This window comes from Oncorhynchus kisutch, linkage group LG15 (genome assembly GCF_002021735.2).
Source record: "Oncorhynchus kisutch isolate 150728-3 linkage group LG15, Okis_V2, whole genome shotgun sequence".
In the NCBI taxonomy this organism is placed as follows: Eukaryota; Metazoa; Chordata; class Actinopteri; order Salmoniformes; family Salmonidae; genus Oncorhynchus; species Oncorhynchus kisutch.
In genome coordinates, this window is record NC_034188.2 from 36,481,558 (window position 1) to 36,498,555 (window position 16,998).

The 16,998-nt window shown below is 41.3% G+C and overlaps 1 protein-coding gene and 1 long non-coding RNA gene across 2 annotated transcripts in view; both read right to left on the reverse strand.

Annotated features, from left to right (window-relative positions):
• LOC109905263 (alpha-1,3-mannosyl-glycoprotein 4-beta-N-acetylglucosaminyltransferase B) overlaps window positions 1-16,998 on the reverse strand; it is a 222,983-nt gene that overhangs the window by 124,896 nt on the left and 81,089 nt on the right. The window lies entirely within an intron of this gene.
• LOC109905264 (uncharacterized) lies at window positions 745-2,640 on the reverse strand. The gene is made up of 3 exons (XR_002257244.2): window positions 1,328-2,640; window positions 1,219-1,244; window positions 745-1,044 (listed from the first exon to the last, which is right to left on the reverse strand). It is a non-coding gene; the product is annotated as an uncharacterized LOC109905264 (long non-coding RNA).

Consider the following 16,998-nt stretch of genomic DNA (forward strand, 5'->3'; position numbering starts at 1 on the left):
TTGCCACCAGAAAAAGGGGTCTCAGTGTGTGTGTGCCCATGTGTGTGTAATTGAGAGACACACACCAGACTCGGAAACTTCTGGATCACTCCTCAATCTTGCTAACAGGCCTTGATCTCCACAACACATGGCCCTAGTGTGGAGAAGACAACAGGCCAGACAGAGAGACAGAGTGAAAGACGGAGAGAAAGGAAGAAGATGGAAAGGAGAAAGAAAGAAGGAAATAAAAAGAAAGAACTAAACGTTGTGAGAACGAAAGTCAACATTTCACCTGTACTGGGAACAATACTTTTTTAGGTAGCAGGAAAGTTTGGAGAACGTTTTACTATGGTTCCCAGAAATTTTCCTGGGATGTTTAATTAACATGTTTCAGTAACATTTCGTTTTTTTGGGGGGGGGGGGGGGGGGGGGGTGAACTACAAGCACAGATAGGACACATGTAAATTAAATTCCTTAGGCATTAATCATGCAAAACATTTTTTTTATTGTGACAGCATCAGTGCGATTCAAAACTATAATATTTTGTTCTCTATCCATGGAACTAGTCCACTGCTAGCATGCCATGTTTTTTTTTTTATGCAGACACCGCTATCAATATTTGTCTATTCAAACAGACCCCATTTCAAAGGAAACAAACACTCATTAAGATCAAGTGCACTCTATAAAGAAAAAGTTCCTGGAGTATCCTTTAGGGGTTCTTCAAACTGAAACTGTGGAGGAACCCTTAAAAGTTCTTCAAAGAACCTATTTTAATGGATCCTCAAAAGAACCTTTTGAAGAACCTTTTGGGTTAAATGTGTTAATTACCCCCCTCCCCTATTATTACGATTAATAATACTATTAATATGCATAACAATAAGTCACTATTTTAGTTCTCAGTGGTTATTATGATTTTAGTGGCTAAACAGAAGATATAAAATCGAAATGAGGTAAACTCCCAGCAGAGCCCCAAGTCCAATGGCTATATCCTCTGGCGTGTTGATGTTAAATGTTCTCCATATCCATAGCCAGGATGATTTTGCAGTGGTGTAGGGAGGGTGACGTCTGTGAATCCCAAAAACAGATGATTAACAAAACAGGCACCACACGCAGAATTCATACCTTGGTTTTTGTGGAGAAAGTGATTGAAAAAAACAACAAAAAAAACAAGTGTCTTGATAATGGTTTTCATTCACATTCCTTGTGACCTGCATAACATAACAAAACCAAATGACATACCTTTGCGTGCCTCCTCATCTGTATACCTACAGACACAAGTGAGCAGTTTAGTCATCTGCACGCATTAGAGCTTGCCTTCAACATATTCTTATAGCCTACATATTTTTACCTTGTTGTTGATTGATATCCATTGAATTGTGTCCATTTTCTGTTTTTAGAAAGATTGGGACAAATAGCAAAAGATAGATGGTATCATCATACAACAATATCAATTTAGATCATACGAGGGACAAACCTTACCTTAAATTGAGGAGATCTTTACGTGTTTCAGTTAAAGTGGCCTGCACCTGATGTCCTTTCAAATTGAAATGTTTCAGTTGGGCAGTTAGGTTCCTGCAAGAACCACCCACCAACCAAGGAGGTTCCTTCAATGAACTCCACCTTCTATGGGGTTTTTGGAATAACCTTTTGGGGGGGGGGAATTTTCAATGCCAAGAACCCTAAGGTTCTTCGAAGAACTTTGAAGATCTTAGAAGAACTCTTGTTGAACCCCTCATTTTTTCAGTGTGTGGCCATTTAGTGGGCGCAGCCAACACCTGAACACACAACAAAATAGAGGATAGAAAGAGTTTTGTTGATGCTGGGAATGGAATGTATGTTTTTAAATAACATTCTTAGAACATTCTCTGAATGTTACTTAAGATTTCTTGTGGTTTTTATGGAACGTTTTCTTAACATTCTTGGAATAATTTGATTACATGACTTTAAATAGAACCAAGAGGAAACTTGGTTTCACTGTGAAGTACTAAATTTTTTTTTTTAAACGTTCTCTGAACTTTTTGAGAACATTCTCAACGTCAAACCAGTAGGAAAACATTCCTTGAATTAAATGTAACCATGTTTGAACTTTTAGGAAACCTTCTGTTAAAGTAATGAAATAACCAAGAAAAAAGACATTTTAAAAAATGTGCTGAGAATTTTCCAAAAGCAAAGCAAGTACTGTGCACCATTTCCCAGATAATTGTGGGAAGGTTGAATGCAAAAATAACCATAGGAAATCTAGGCTCTCGCCAAGCTCGAAGAAACATATGGTTCTCAGAACGTTATGTGCTAGCTGCGGAAGAAAGCCGCCCCCCATCTTCGATGGAGCTGGAGTGAAGCACTGTGAGTGGTGGATTCTAAGGAGAGTGATGTGATTATTGAAGCTGAAGGCATCAGGGGGTTGGTGGTATCTAGCGATCGCAGGTTGGGGATGACGTCAGCAGAGCTGCCTTGGTGAGCTCATCCCTTTACAAGGTCAATGAGAGGAGAGGGAGAGGGAAAGAGAGAGAGAGAGGGGGGAGAAGGACAAAAGGCGAGGGAAAGAGATGAAAGTGAGAAAGGTGTCCATCCTCCATCAAGCTGTCAATGTGGTGGTAAGCACATCAGAGGATAGAAAAATAGCAGACACGCATACACACATTAACACTCTCCCTCTCTCTTCCCTCCCTCTCCTTATCTCTACCTCCCTCTCCCCCCCTTTTTTCCTCCCTTCCCCCTCCATCTCTATCCCCAATCTCTGTCATAGTACCAGGGCAGATATTCTGTAGTGTGGATTGAAGCAGCAGCGCTACTGTAATTACACATCTGGGCTCCATCTCTTCCCGCGGCAGTAAAGCCTGAACTACAGTGAACCGTTGCTCGCTGGCATTCACGCTTCCAGCTAGTGCTGCTAAACTAGTGCGGGCCATAGGCTCCCTGCTGTTTTCAGGCAAAAACCACCTTAGAAGCCTTAGCTCAACAACACATCTTAAAAAGCCCTTTATTGTTAACCCCTAATTGAAGGAGTACACAGAAATCACAGACACTACAGAAGCACCGCTAGCCACTAGAATGAAACCAGATGGAGGGGATAACATTCAGCCAAATGGCCGAACAAATGATGAACAAAACATTTAAAAACGACTACAGAACTGAATGAGAATAACACAAAAGCGCCATTCTTCATTCTCTCGAAGTCCGCAAGATCACATATCTAGAGGCTGTTATGGACATTAACAGATTGCTTTCCAGATAGACAGACAGAAAGACCGACAATAACAAAAGTGTGTTGAGAATAGCACTTGGGGACGGGAGTTGTGCAGAGTCCATTAGGAAATTGTAAGGGGAAAAGCAATGGTAGATTTTTCAAAACTTCTAACAAAGGTTTGGGGCCCGCCATTTGTTACTGTCTGAGTGTCCATTTTATCTGAAATGTAACTGAAATGGGCTCAAAAATGCCAATGAAGTATCCTATAGTCGAGAATCTAGTAACTACAGTGACACTAGTATTGAAAGTGGGGTCTTAAATCAATTGAATGAGGCCTGTATACTTTACTGAGAGCTGCCATGGGAGTCTAAGAGCAGGGCGTAATACTAAAGCTCATAGCAGTCTCCTGGGACAGAGAGAAAGTGAAAATCATTCAGTAGAACGTAGCAATCCCTTTTTATTGTAAATTTGACCAACATGACTTTGCAAATGAAAGGGAGGAGCTGATCTCTGACCTAACATGTCACAAACTGTGATAAATGTTAAGGTGCAACCAAAAGATGTGGAAGCTGCATTTAAATCGACAAATCAAAAACAAAAATCACCTGGGCCAGACGACATTAGTGATGGTCAACTAAAGGTTTGCCCTAACCAACTGTGAAGTGTTTTCTGTGAGACTTTCAAAAGCTCTGGCAAAACACCATATGCCCAATACCTAAACAGAGCAAACCATCATGATACATTGACCGCCCTGTAGCTTTAGCCTTTCGTGATGAAGAGTTTTGAAAGACCGATTGTCCCCCAGCTACATAAGCTGGTATGCTCTTATACAGACCCACTCCAGTTTACCTAAAGCAGGACAGGGGTGTTGATTATGCGGTTCTGTCTCTACTGCACTGTGCCAACACCCACCTGGAGAAGCCCAACACCTACAGTACCAGTCAAAAGTTAGGACACACCTACTCATTCCAGGGTTTCTTTTATTTTCATTGTAGAATAATAGTGAAGACATCAAAACTATGAAATAACACATGTGGAATCATGTAGTAAAAAAAAGTGTTAAACATATCAAAATATATTTTATATTTGAGATTCTTCAAAGTAGCCACCCTTTGCCTCGATGACAGCTTTGCATACCCTTGGCACTCTCAACCAGCTTAATCTGGTATGCTTTTCCAACAGTCTTGAAGGAGTTCCCACATATGCTGAGCACTTGTTGGCTGCTTTTCCTTCACTCTATGGTCAAATAACCCTTACACAGCCTGGAGGTGTGTTGGGTCATTGTTCTGTTGAAAAACAAATGATAGTCCCACTAAGCGCAAACCAGATAGGATGGTGTATCACTGCAGAATGCTGTGGTAGCCATGCTGGTTAAGTACGCCTTGAATTCTAAATAAAACCATTGACATTGTCACCAGCAAAGCACCCCCACACCATCTCCTCCATGCTTCACAGTGGAAACCACACATGCAGAGATCATCCTTTCACCTACTCTGCGTCTCACAAACAAATGCATTCCAGGGGACTACCCCATGAAGCTGGTTGAGAGAATGCCAAGAGTGTGAAAAGCTGTCATCAAGGCAAAGGGTGGCTACTTTTACAAATCTCAACATATATTTAGATTTGTTTAACACTTTTTTGGATACTACATGATTCCATATGTGGTATTTCATAGTTTTGATGTCTTCAATATTATTGTACAATTTAAAAAATAGTAAAAATAAAGAAAAATCCTGAAATGAGTAAGTAAGTGTGTCCAAACTTTTGACTGGTACTGCACGTCACAATGGTATGTGTGGATTTCTCTACAGTCCAGACTCAAAGGGTCAAAAGCGTCAGAACATGAATGTCAAGCCACATCTGATTCTCTGGGTTCTCTCCTTCCTGAAAAATAGACTCCTGCTGGTCAGATTCAATGGTCACTGCAGCTCATCTCTACAGGATCAACACAAAGCTCTACCATCTCTCGTGTGTTATTCACCCTGAACACTGACGACTGTAGGAGCTCACACCCAGATTTGATTTGATTAGGATCTCTTTTAGTCCCCATTTGGACTAATCTTCCAAGAGTCCTTAACATTAAAATACAATTTATAATACAAACACACTAGGAGATTATGTTCATTAAGCAATGGGATGACACAGTCATTTTGGAAACAGCAGGCAACTCCGATGTTTTCACTATGGTCAAAACTACCTAGACCTCAATTCAACCAAAACCAAAGACCTGGTCATTGACTTCAGAAGAGACCAGCCTACCATTAGAGATTAACGGACAGATCATTGAGCGAGTGGAAGACTACAAATACCATAGGAACCATCATCGACAACAAGCTCTTCTTCAAAAGAATCACTGAACACATTCGCTGTCAACAATGTCAACAATGCCTGTTCTTTCTACGGAAATTGAGGAAGTTTAATGTACACCAATCAATCCTTAAAGCATTTTATAAATGCTTCATAAAATCCATAATAGCCTTTAATATTGTTGGGTGGTTTGATGCTCTAGGGAACACAAGTCAGAACCCATTGAACAGGGTAATAAGAATCAGTGGGAAGGTCATCGGAGCAAGCCAGAAACCCCCTAGTGACATTTTCGGAAAACGAGTGAGGAAGAAGCGGGAACAAATAGCCTTTGACACAACACACACACACTAAATGACCAGAATAAGCCCCCTACCTTATATGTGCAGATATAGAGCCCTCCCATACAAATCTAAGAGCAGCTTCTAGTTGTGCCATCATCCATCAAAATCCTCAACTCCTGAAGTTGTTTTTGTATATATGATTGCATAGAATGCTCAAGACATTAAGAGAGTGAGAGAGATAGGCGGACAAAGAAGTGAGAGACAGAGACGAAGACGAGAGAAAGCAAGATGGAGATGGGCAGAGCTAAGAGATTGACGGAAAACTGAGAAATGGAAAAAAGGAGAAAAAAAAGAAAAAAGTTATGGATGAAATTGGAATATCTCAACTAACCCCATTCACATCAGAACAGTGCAGAGGACAAAATAATGGAAGGAGTTATCTGCTTCCAATTTAATAAAACCTAATGGGGAGGCCGGGGGGGGGGGGGGACTAACTCCCGGCTGCTTTAACAATCTGAGAGTTTCGGTCTGTTCTCTCTAATGACCTACGCTGGGGGAAAGCTTAGAAGCACTCAAATTCTCCCTCAGCCCCTTAGACTGTGTCAAACCGAAGGAGGGAGAGAGAAACAATGCATGTGTAAAACTGCACTGCCAATATTTACAACATTTGTTCTAATAAAGCTCATTGAACTGAGAGAGTGAGAGAAGAGTTTGAGAGCATACCCATGAAAGACTTTTAGAAAGGCCAAAACGCTCATAAAAAAACACCAATTCCATTTTAAAAACCAAGGGAAAACTACTGTAACACAGATGTCAAATGTAGGGCTGGGCATTTTAATAAAATGGGCTGCGTATTGTTCTTGTTCCCACATTTACAAGGTTGGGATTAAGGCAAGAGTGTGAAAGCTGGCACAAAATCAAGCCTTATTTGAGATCCTAAATGGATTTGTTTTGGCCAGTCGTCAGGTGGATTTAGGACAAGACTAGCCTCAGAGCTTGTCAATGAACAATTTTTTCACCCACCTGTGGTTTTAGTTTTTTTTACACTCCCTTTGCTTTCACTCACTTTACTTTTCATTGTGACAAGGTCATATTGAGTTAGAGAGATGTGAAAATGTCTACTCTGGGCCAAATTGATTCCCAGACTGGTAGAGGGTGTGTGGACATTTTTAACCAGAAGTCCCCACAAGAATAGTAAACAAAAATGTGACCAACTGAGGACATTATGTTAATCCCCATGAGGTCAAATTGTATTTCTAAAGGGGTTTAGGGTTAAGGTTAGAATTACATTAACGGTCAGGGTTAGGCGCGAGGGTTAGGAGCTAGGGTTAGGTTTAGGGTTAAGATTTTTTGGGTTAAGGTTCGGGTTAAGTTTAGGGTCAGGTTAAGGGTAAAAGTACGGCTTAGGGAAAATAGGATTTTGAATAGGACTGAATTGTGTGTCCCCACAAGGTTACCTGAACAAGACTGTGCGTGTGTGGGTCTGTCTGGCCGAGCATCTTTATCAGTCCGGTTTCCATGGAGACAAGACCTGGGTCAAACGTTCATTGAATATACTTTCAAACGCTGTCATCTACAAAACTAACACTTGGTGAAACGCATACAAAACTCAACTCAGTCAAATAGGAAAATGAGTCTAGATGCTAAAAAGATCAATAGGATACTGCAGGATCTAGGACTGCTCGAAGTATGGCGTGACACCCACAAGACAGATAAGGAGTATACTTTTTACTCAGCCCGCCACACTGAATACTCCAGGTTAGACTATTTTTCATGTACAGTGCAGATAGACACACACATAAGGATTGTAGGATCGGGCAGAGCGGCTTCAGATCATAATGGAGTTTACCTTACTCTACACCTTGATGGCAAACCAAGAAATACTATATGGAGACTTAATACAAGCATGCTGAATGATCCAGCATTCAAGGAATCAATAAAGACTGAATTGAACATTATCTGGAGAATAATGATAATGGGGAAGTATCTCCTGCTACATTATGGGATGCAGCTAAGGCGGTTATTAGAGAAAAGATCATAGCCACATCTTCTCTCAAGAAAAAGATTAAAGCACAGAAACTGCTGATATTACAGGAAACCCTAAGAAAAACTTAGAACGATCTCTTTGTCAATACAAAGACCCTCTTATATTACGAGAGATTCAAAAAGGTAAAACAGGAAATTGACCAGATTTATAGAGAAGGAGTAGAGAAAAAGCTTAGGTTCCTGAAACAACAATATTATGAAGCAGGCTCAAAGGCAACCAAATTACTAGCATGAGACTCAGGTAACAACAAGCACAGAAAACCATTTTAAAAATAAAAGGCCCCAAAAAGAAGATCACATACAAATTAGATGAAATACAGAATGCATTTGAATCATATTACACAAAACTGTACAAGCAACCAGAGAAGGCAGATGCACAGACAATAGAGAACTTTTTGAATTCACTCAATCTACCCTCAAATTGGGACAGAGCAAAATGATAGACTTACTTCAGAAATAACTACTGAAGAAATTAATAAAGCAATATCTCAACTAAAAGTAAACAAGTCTCCAGGCCCTGATGGCTTCCCTTCAGAATAGTTCAAGACCTTCAGAGAACAACTAACACCTCTACTTAAGGCCTGTTTTAACTGGACTCTGAGGGAGGGGGGGGGGGGGTCTCCCACCGTCATGGAGAGAGGCCATCATATCTGTAATCCCAAAAGAGGGTAAAAATAAGAAGGACTGCAGAAAAATAAGAAGGACCTATCGCAATTCTTAACACAGATTATAAACTATATGCATCAATAATAGCCAAAAGAACGGAGAACATAATCCCAGAATTGACTGATGGAGAACAAACTAGTTCCATAAAAAAATAGGCAGACAAAGGACAATATAAGGAGAACACTACATGTCATGGACCACATTTCTCAGAATAAGACAAGTGCAATATTAAATCAGCCTAGATGCAGAAAAAGCATTTGATTCAGTGGGATGGGATTAACTATTCCAAGTTATGGAAAGATTTGGTTTCAACAAAGAAGTGATACAGTGCATTAAATCACTGTATTCATATCCGACTGCTAGAATAAAGACAAGTGGACATTTGTCACGACCGATAAAATTAGAGCGAGGGGCAAGACAAGGCTGTAATCTATCACCCACGCTCTTCTCCTTGTACCTCGAACCATTAGCACAGGCAATAAGACAGGACCCAACCTTAGAGGGAATAACAATAAGAGGCAGTGAACGTAAGATACGCATGTATGCTGATGACGTTCTGTTATTCCTTAAAGACCCAGGCTCAAGTGTACCTAGATTGATCAATGTTTTACAAACATTTGGAACATATTCAGGGTATGTGCTTAACGTACACAAGACCCAAGCCCAAGTATATAATTATACCCCACAGGAAGAGCAGGTATAACTTCCACTGGACCTCTTCATCCATTAAATATATTGGAGTATATCTACCAAAAGATACACCCAAACTTTATTGCATGAATCTCGATCAAATCAACAAGAAAATACACGGTGACCTAGACAGGTGGAATTCACTTCCCTTAGATCTTAGTAGTAGAATTGAAACAATCAAAATGAACATCCTGCCGAGGTTACTGTACTTGTTCCAATCACTGCCCATAGAAATCCCGCCTAAACAGTTTAGAGAATGGGATAAAACGGATAAAGGTTTATCTGGAACAGGAAGAGACCCAGAATAAGATATTCAACATTACAATTACCAAACAACTGTGGGAGTATGGCCTTACCAAACCTAAAATATTATTTTGTGTCAGCCCAATTGAGACCTCTGTTGTGTTGGTGCATTTCAGAATACGAATCCAAATGGAAAGACATTGAGACTACTTTGACAGAGATACCCATACAGTCAGTACTGGGAAATAAGGACATGGTAATATAAATAAACAATAGACAAAATCAGTGGATTCATTTCTCTTTAAAGACATCGTTTAGGGTAGTTAAGCAAATTCATTTAGACAGAGAGGTCAAACTGCTGAGTTGGCCTGCATACGACCCCAGCGTCATCCCTGCAATTCAGGATAGCAGATTTAAACAATGGACGCAGAAAGGCATCACATCATTCAGTACAATTATAAGGAATGGGGACCTAGATAACTTCCAGGACCTAAGTAAAAAAAACATGGCTTGGATAAACAAGATTTTTACAGATACCTACAAGTTCGACACTATTTCTTAAGGGAGATAAAAGTGACTGACCCTCGAGCACCTCAAAATGTATCCAAGTATTCACTAACACATACAACTTGGGCAGTAACAAAAAAACTATTTCAAATCTCTACTTGGGTATTCAATCCTCAAAGAAACATTCTATAAACTATATTAAAAAGAAATGGGAGGAGGAACTGACATTGAAATAACTGATGAAACATGGTTGAATATATTAGAGACTCAACTAAGCTCCACCAACTCAAGGTCATGGAGAAAATTCTGTTGGAAGAATGTTATACGTTTCTTCATAACACCTAAACTGAAATCAAAACAGACTGGCTCTCTACACCCTTGTTGGAGAGAATGCGGTCTATTGAGGGCGGACCACTCTCATATCTTTTGGACCTGCCCCGCAATCAAAACATACTGGGGAGAAAAGGTCTAACATTGGAAAAAATAATGGGATTTGACATAGAACATTCATTTCTTTGTACTTGGGTGAAATACCTGATAACTTACACAATAGAGAAAAGTACCTCTTGAAGGTCCTACTGGCAGCCAGTAAAAAGGCTTTACTAGGAAATGGCTACAAAAAGACCCTCCCACAGTGACAATGGATAAACATTGTAGAAGAAATACACCACATGGAGTGTATGACCTTTGCTTTAAGAACACAAGAGGAGAGAGGTCAGGAATACTGGGGAAAAAAGGGTTTCGTACTTGAAAATGGTCTAATTCAAAGACGTCAATGTAACTAACGTGATGAACGTATGACGTGCACTGTAACTACCAGATCTTTCTTGTTGTTCTTTTTCTTTCCTTTACTTGTCCTTTCTTTGTGTTCCTCAATAAAAAACAAAGTATATATAAAAATATACACTTAGTGCACAAAGCATTAGGAACTCCTGCTCTATCCATGGCATAGACTGACCAGGTGAATCCAGGTGAAAGCTATGACCTATTATCGATGTCACTTGTTAAATCCACTTGAAATCAGTGTAGATTAAGTGGAGGAGACTGGTTAAAGAAGGATTTTTAAGGCCTTGAGACAATTGAGACATGGACCGTGTATGTGTGCCATTCAGAGAGTGAACAGGACAAAAGATTTAGGTGAACGGGGAAATGGTAGTAGGTGCATGCCGCCACGTTTTCAGTGGGTCGAACTGAAACGCTGCTGGGTTTTTCAAGCTCAACAGTTTCCCATTCTTGTATCAAGGATGGTCCACCACCCAATGGACATCCAGCCAAATTGACACAACTGTGGGATGCATTGGAGTCAACATGGGCCAGCATCCCTGTGGAACTGCTTTCGACACCTTGAAGAGTCCATGCCCCGACGAATTAAGGCTGTTTTGAGGGCAAAAGAGGTTGCACCTGAATATTAGGACGGTGTTCCTTATGTTTTGTACACCGCGTATATACAGTGCATTGCGAAGGTATTCGGCCCCCTTGAACATTTCAGGCTTCAAACATAAAGATATAAAACTGTATTTTTTTGTGAAGAATCAACAACAAGTGGGACACAATCATGAAGTGGAACGACATTTATTGGATATTTCAAACTTTTTTAACAAATCAAAAACGGAAAAATTGGGCATGCAAAATTATTCAGCCCCCTTAAGTTAATACTTTGTAGCGCCACCTTTTGCTGCGATTACAGCTGTAAGTCGCTTGGGGTATGTCTCTATCAGTTTTGCACATCGAGAGACTGAAATCTTTTCCCATTCCTCCTTGCAAAACAGCTCGAGCTCAGTGAGGTTGGATGGAGAGCATTTGTGAACAGCAGTTTTCAGTTCTTTCCACAGATTCTCGATTGGATTCAGGTCTGGACTTTGACTTGGCCATTCTAACACCTGGATATGTTTATTTTTGAACCATTCCATTGTAGATTTTGCTTTATGTTTTGGTCTTGTTGGAAGACAAATCTCCGTCCCAGTCTCAGGTCTTTTGCAGACTCCATCAGGTTCTCTTCCAGAATGGTCCTGTATTTGGCTCCATCCATCTTCCCATCAATTTTAACCATCTTCCCTGTCCCTGCTGAGGAAAAGCAGGCCCAAACCATGATGCTGCCACCACCATGTTTGACAGTGGGGATTGTGTGTTCAGGGTGATGAGCTGTGTTGCTTTTACGCCAAACATAACGTTTTGCATTGTTGCCAAAAAGTTCAATTTTGGTTTCATCTGACCAGAGCACCTTCTTCCACATGTTTGGTGTGTCTCCCAGGTGGCTTGTGGCAAACTTTAAACGACACTTTTTATGGATATCTTTAAGAAATGGCTTTCTTCTTGCCACTCTTCCATAAAGGCCAGATTTGTGCAATATACGACTGATTGTTGTCCTATGGACAGAGTCTCCCACCTCAGCTGTAGATCTCTGCAGTTCATCCAGAGTGATCATGGGCCTCTTGGCTGCATCTCTGATCAGTCTTCTCCTTGTATGAGCTGAAAGTTCAGAGGGACGGCCAGGTCTTGGTAGATTTGCAGTGGTCTGATACTCCTTCCATTTCAATGTTATCGCTTGCACAGTGCTCCTTGGGATGTTTAAAGCTTGGGAAATCTTTTTGTATCCAAATCCGGCTTCAAACTTCTTCACAACAGTATCTCGGACCTGCCTGGTGTGTTCCTTGTTCTTCATGATGCTCTCTGCGCTTTTAACGGACCTCTGAGACTATCACAGTGCAGGTGCATTTATACGGAGACTTGATTACACACAGGTGGAATTGTATTTATCATCATTAGTCATTTAGGTCAACATTGAATCATTCAGAGATCCTCACTGAACCTCTGGAGAGAGTTTGCTGCACTGAAAGTAAAGGGGCTGAATAATTTTGCACGCCCAATTTTTCAGTTTTTGATTTGTTAAAAAGTTTGAAATATCCAATAAAATGTCGTTACACTTCATGATTGTGTCCCACTTGTTGTTGATTCTTCACAAAAAAATACAGTTTTATATCTTTATGTTTGAAGCCTGAAATGTGGCAAAAGGTCGCAAAGTTCAAGGGGGCCGAATACTTTCGCAAGGCACTGTATATCCATTGATGGACCTTCTTTGGTGGTATTTATGGGTAAAAGCATGAATTACCTCCATACACTGGACATCGGGCGAAAACATTCATATGGAATCCCGCTGCCAGATTATGAGGTTTACAATATTGTTTGGCACAGATCGTTGTTCTTTTGAACAAGTCGCCCACAATATGAAAAGAATTCCTGAACATTAAGGTCATATAATTCAAAAGACATTCATCACAAGCACTGTAGCCTAACAAGTAACTTCAGTCAAGTCTGGAACATTCCACCAACTAGTACAGACAGTCTCTTTCTGTTTTCCTACAGTATGGTTCCTCTAGTCTGTGTCCAGGAAAGTTCAACACACTGGAGATGCTATTCCTCAGAGACCACAAGACCCCGTCCCAGTCCGCCAGCCAGGCCTACTCACCTCACACACAAAAAAGGACGTAAACACACACACACACACACACACACACACACACACACACACACACACACACACACACACACACAGAATGCTGCCTCAACTTAACAGAGAAAACCAGAGAGGATAGTGGAGAGGAGCAGGTGGGGGTTAGAGTTAACTCTTTCCCCCCCCCTTTATTTTCCTCTTCCTTCATTTCAGAGATGACAGAGGCAGTTAACTATGAGAGGAAGGAATTCTGATGAGGAGTAGACACTAACTGGACACTACAAAGAGAGAGAGAGACAGACAGAGAGAGAGAGGCACTTGTGAGAAGCTCAGAAGAACGAGTTTGTAAAAAGCCGCCCATCCTTGTGTAGGCTCAGCCCCAAATTGTGCTCTCTCACCACCGTCTGCATAGCAAATGGCTCAAGACAATGTCCAGGGACCACTCAGCCCCAAAATGTACATTATATATGCAAAAGTATGTGTACAACTAATTCAAATTAGTGGAGTCGGCTATTTCAGCTACACCCGTTACTGACAGGTGTAGAAAATCAAGCACACTGCCATGCAATCTCCATAGACAAACATTAGCAGAAGAATGGCCTTAATGAAGAGCTCAGTGACTAATGTGGCACCGTCATAGGATGCCACCTTTCCAACAAGTCAGTTCATCAAATTTCAGCACTGCTAGAGCTGCCCCAGTCAACTGTAAGTGTTGTTATTGGAAGTGGAAACGTCTATGAGCAACAATGGCTCAGCCGCGAAGTGGTAGGCCACACAAGCTCAAAGAACAGGACCGCAGAGTGCTGAAGCGTGTAGAAATCGTCTGTCCTTGATTGCAACACTCACTAACGAGTTCCAAACTGCCTCTGAAAGCAATGTCAGCACAATAAATGTTTGTGTGGGGCTTCATGAAATGGGTTTCCATGGCTGAGCAGCTGCACACAAGCCTAAAGTCACCATGCGCAACGCCAAGCGTCGCCATTGGACTCTGGAGCAGTGGAAACGCGCTCTCTGGAGTGATGAATCACGCGTCACCATCTAGCAGTCCGACGGGCAAATCTGGGTTTGGCAGATAAGCTACCTACCTGCCCCAATGCATAGTGACAACTGTAAAGTTTGGTGGAGGAAGAATAATGGTCTGGGGCTGTTTTTCATGGTTCGGGCAAAGCCCCAGAAGAGTGAAGGCTGTTATAGCAGCAAAGGAGGGACCAACTCCATATTAAGATGAGATGTTTGATGAGTAGGTGTCCACATACACTACATGACATCTCTGTTACAGTATCCAGAGGACTGACTATTGAATGGGTGATAGAATAATTATATAGTACCCACGTATGGTATCTAAAACTTGTCCTCTGGGAGGAGAACATTTATGCCATCTGCACTTAACAAAATTATAAAACGCGAAACATGCAACAATTTCAAAGTGTTCACTGAGTTACAGTTCATATAAGGAAATCAGTCAATTTAAATGAATTAGTTAGGCCCTAATCTTTGGATTTCAATGAATACAGGAATACAGATATGCATCTATTGGTCACAGATAGATACCTTTAAAAAAAAAAAAGTAGGGGTGTGGATCAAAGAAACAGTCAGTATCTGGTGTCAGTATCATTTGCGTCGTCCAAATGGTGCAGCGGGGGGGAGGGGGGAGGGGGGGGGGGGGGGGGGGGCAGGCAGCCTAGTGGTTAAAGCCAGTAAACAAAAGGTTGCTAGATCGAATCCCCGAGCTGACAAGGTAAAACTCTGTCACTCTGCCTCTGAACTTGGTAGTTAACCCACTCTTCCTAGGCCGTTATTGTAAACAAGAATTTGTTCTTAACTGACTTGCCTATTTAAATAAAGGTGAAATATATATATATATTTTTTTAATTCAGTCATGATCATCTCCTTTGCACTGAGTTGATCAGGCTGTTGATTGTGGCCTGTGGAACGTTGTCCCACCCCTCCTCAATGGCTGTGCGAAGTTTCTGGATATTGGCGGGAACTGGAACACGCTGTCATATGTAGTTCCAGAACATTCTAAACATGCTCAATAGGTGACATGTCTGGTGAGTATGCAGGCCATGGAAGAAGTGGGACATTTTCAGCTTCAAGGAATTGTTTACAAATCCGTGGGACATGTGGGTGTGCATTATCATGCTGAAACGTGTGGTGATGGCGGCGGATGAACGGGCCTAAGGGTCTGGTCAAGGTATCTCTGTGTATTAAAATTGCCATTGATAAAATGCAATTGTATTCGTTGTCCGTTGCTCATTCCTGCCCATACCATAACCCCACCGCCACTATGAGGCACTCTGTTCACAATGTTGACATCAGCAAACCGCTTGCCCTTACGACGCCACACATCTGCCAGGTACAGTTGACACCGGGATCCATCTGTGAAGAGCACACTTTTCCAGCGTGCCAGTGGCCATCGATGGTGAGCATTTGCCCATAGAAGTTGTTTGCCTCACCAAACTGCAGTCAGGTCAAGACCCTGGTGAGGACGACGAGCACACAGATGAGCTTCACTGAGACGGTTTCTGACAGTTTGTGCAGAAAATGTTCCGTTGGTCAATCCCACAGTTTCATCAGCTAACCGGGTGGCTGGTCTCAAACAATCCCGCAGGTGAATAAGCCGGATGTGGAGGTCCTGGGTTGGCGTGGTTAGACGTGGTCTGTGGTTGTGAGGCCGGTTGGGTTTACTGCCAAATTCTCTAAAACGATGTTAGAGGTGGCTTATGGTAGAGAAATGTACATTCAAGTCTCTGGCAACAGCTCTGGTCGACATTCCTGCAGTCAGCATGCTAATTGCACACTCTCTCAAAACATCTGTGGCATTGTGTTGTGTGAAAAAACTGCACATTTTAGTGGCCTTTTATTGTCCCCAGCACAAGGTGCACCTGTGTAATGATCATGCAGTTTGATCAGCTTCTTAAAATGGATTATCTTGGAAAATGAGAAAACAAAGTGATATTGGTCACATGAACATATTTAGCAGCCGTTATTGCGGGTGTAGAAAATGCTCACGAACAGGGATGTAAACAAATTAGTGCACAACATTTTAGAGAAATAAGCTTTTTGAACATATGGAACATATCTGGGATCTTTTATTTCAGCTCATGCAACATGGCACCAACTCTTTACATGTTGTGTTTATATTTTTGTTCAGTATACACGGATGGATGATCTCTGTGGTTACTTGTAGTTGTTCAGAGTGAAGTTTGACAACATTGTATGCAATTGCCCTCTAAGGAATGTGGTATTATCTCCATTGTACCAAGCCCACCCTCTCCTCAGGTCATCACACATAGATGTGACGCCCTTCCCAGAGGATGTTGGCTGGTTTGATTGGATATCTCAGTTTTACTACCTTTGGTTTGGTCTGTGGATTGGTCAACAATTAATTTTGGATACAAACAAGTCAGATCTGGTAGAAATGGAATGAAGGCCTGTTATTCTCTCTTATCCTGTCCGTTGTATGATATTTTGTAATTACCTAGGCTTCCAGGCTTCTGGCCTAGTAGGCATCTCTTCATGCTTTGTCCTGTAAGTTAACCGTAGGATCAATATACCTAGAACTATGCTTTGTTAATGTCAGTATTGCCTTATAACATAAGCTTGATGTCTTGTATGTGAATCCATACATTTTACAATGT